Consider the following 2,956-nt stretch of genomic DNA (forward strand, 5'->3'; position numbering starts at 1 on the left):
TTTAGTTACTTTTGCTGAACACAAATTATGCACTTTATCCTCTAATTATTCTTGTTTTATTTTTGTTTTCGGAACCATTTGATCAAACATAGTCTCTGACAATTGCATTTCAACTTCCTTATCATAATTTGTTGAATTCTCCTCTTGCTTCCACCCATCGTTTTATGCCCTTGTTACCACACAGTGAGGTGCCAGGATATACTTACTATAATGTTTCAGTTGTCTGATTTTCCACTGGCTTTTTAAACGCAACAGACATTACTCCCGCCTGTGGTCCAGCAATATCATAACCAAAGGCAAAGTGCATTCCTGGAATCGAGAGTGTCCCTTGCACTCCTATCACCAGTTCTTCACTGTTCACTAGACTCTCCAAGGTGACTTTATGTAATGTAAAACTGCCCGTCTCATCATGAATTTCATATCATGCCACCATTTCTGGCATTCTGAATTGCATATGTCATCAAATCTGACCATCAGAAATCAACATGCATCCGTATCTTTAAAAATTCAATTTCTCTATCTGCTCCTTCTGACATAGATGTGCAAACCTTACCCTCATAAGTGAATTATTTAACACGATCTGGCAATTTCTTCTCAACTAATCCATGACCAGATTGCACATTCTTTTACAACTTTTGAGTTTTTCCTGTACTTTCATTTGCCATTTCAATGAAATTCAACGTCTTGTCCTGATTTTGCAATTCCATCTTTAAAATCCTTTTTTTTTTCAAAACTACCAGCACTGCGAATTCACGTGGCTGACTTTATTGCAGTGAAAACATTTGACCTTATTTAGTTCTTTTCCTCCTCATGTGTTTCATTTTTACCCGATATTAAATTATCTTTCTAACTTCACTGAGATCTCCTTTTCCATTACCACCTGAGGATTTCTCTTTTCCCCAATTTCTCACAGACAGAATTCGATGCCAGAAACCAAATTTTCATTAATGAAACAACTGATGATCATCTGCTATTTTTAGTGTTAATCTTGCAATTTTAACTCTCTGCTCTTCTGCATGAGTTCTCATTACTTCAGGAAATGAATTTTTGAACGCCTGAAAACTAATCGTCTGCCTAAGAGCGTCACACATTTGATCTGTTCTCAATATCCTGATCCAAAATTATTCGTCTGATCCTTTAAAAATCAATGTACGTTTGACCAGGTTTCCTCATTTGATTTCTAAAGCATTGTCTATAGGCTTCTGAGACTTTTTTATACGTACTTAAGTTGGCTTTTTTCACCTCATTATACTCCTCTGATCCCTCCACTGAGAGTGATGTAAATACCTTACTAGCTCTACCTGCCAAACTTGTTTGAATCAGTAATACCCTGCTATTTCATTTGTTTAGCCACTTACTCAAAAGAATAGAAAGAATTTCAAAAACCTTCTCATCGAATGTATGCAAAGCTCGAACATAATTAAAAAGATCTCCAACAGGCTTTTGACTACGACTGGTTTTCTCATCATCACTATCTTCCTCACTAAGCCTGCCTTCTACCTCCACCTTTGCCATTTTGATTAGATTTCCCTTCCTCGTTGCTTATTCTGAAGTTCAAACTGTCTCCCTGTCTGTTTCTCTTCTCTCTTTTTCTGCTTTTCTTCTGCTCAGGCTATTCCTTAATTTTCCTTCTCATTTCCTCTTCTATAGCTATTCTCTCCTTTTCTTTTGTCTCTAATTGTATGGTTCGAGTTACCTTCATCTGTTGAAATTCAGCTAGATTCATCTTCTAGTGATGTTCTACATGCTCCCTTTTCACCTGACGCTGCTTATAACTGTAGCCACTCATAGACTCGTAGCAAACTCACCACTTCGTTGGGATTTGCTAACTATCTTTTGGCAAACCAATTTGCCAATTTCCATCCTAAACTACTTTGTTGTTGCAGATAATTTTCTGCTTTCCGAATTAGCCTCTTTACTTTGTTGGGATTATTCTAAGTGAATTTGAATCGTTGGAGCCCCTTCAGCTTTCCTTGGTCAAACTTACCTGCTGATAATTCACCAGATGTTTAACCTGTTTGCAACTGAACATTGGACAACGAATTGATGATCCTGGTCTGATCTGGGTTAATAATGTCGCCCTGCAGGAGAGTAGGAGAAACGGTGCCTTAGCTTGATCTAAGTTTCTTATTATATTCCTTTATTTGACACTTGCTGGCTTGATATGTGTGGAGATACAAAATAATCATCATGAGAACAGACAGGAAAAATCCAACTCATGCAGTGATAAATATCACAGTAGGATTTCAGATGAACTGTGGTAACACTCACCCTCACGAACTGTTCACTCCCCCACAAAGGATCAGTGGGAATATAAAAGATAAACGACAGGAGCCAAGAAGCTGGAATCATCAGTTTTGCCACATTAGTTGATCTCCTCACTGGCTAGCTCAGGAGCCTTTACACACAGAAATAATGGTCAACGATAATGACATGCTCAAGGCATTATTGACATTATAATCAAAAGTGAGTCATAAATTATATACTATAAAATCCATAGGCCAATAGCCAACTATAGTACAAACTGTACAAACAAATCTGAACAAGATAAGCTTAAAATGAAATCATTAAAAATAGTTTGCAATTGTTTATTTACTTTAAATGAAATCATGACCAGGATATTCCTTGTAATGGTCAACTAGCTTAAATAACTTGTCACAGTCATTCGGAAGACCACTTGGACCGTTTTGTAAAAACTCAATCTTTCTTTATCATCACGGGCCATGTGGTTGCTGAGACATCCATATTGAGGACTGCAGATTCTGGAAAGTCAGAGTTGGTAAAATATGGAGCTGTGAATTGCGCAGCAGGTCAAACAGTATCAGAAGAGCAGGAAAGTTGAACCTCTCTATTAAGTTCGTCATGATTTTACTATAGAGTCTGATTGCACTTATAAGACCTAAATACAATCAGGAAATTGAAACAAATATAATAGGTGATTGATTTCAGATGTGTT

The 2,956-nt window shown here is 37.0% G+C and overlaps 1 pseudogene; it reads right to left on the reverse strand.

Annotated features, from left to right (window-relative positions):
- Positions 1-2,108: 2,108 nt before the first annotated feature.
- LOC140455563 (muscarinic acetylcholine receptor M4-like) lies at positions 2,109-2,725 on the reverse strand (annotated as a pseudogene).
- Positions 2,726-2,956: the final 231 nt, after the last annotated feature.

Source organism: Chiloscyllium punctatum, chromosome 30 (genome assembly GCF_047496795.1).
Source record: "Chiloscyllium punctatum isolate Juve2018m chromosome 30, sChiPun1.3, whole genome shotgun sequence".
NCBI classification, from domain to species: Eukaryota; Metazoa; Chordata; class Chondrichthyes; order Orectolobiformes; family Hemiscylliidae; genus Chiloscyllium; species Chiloscyllium punctatum.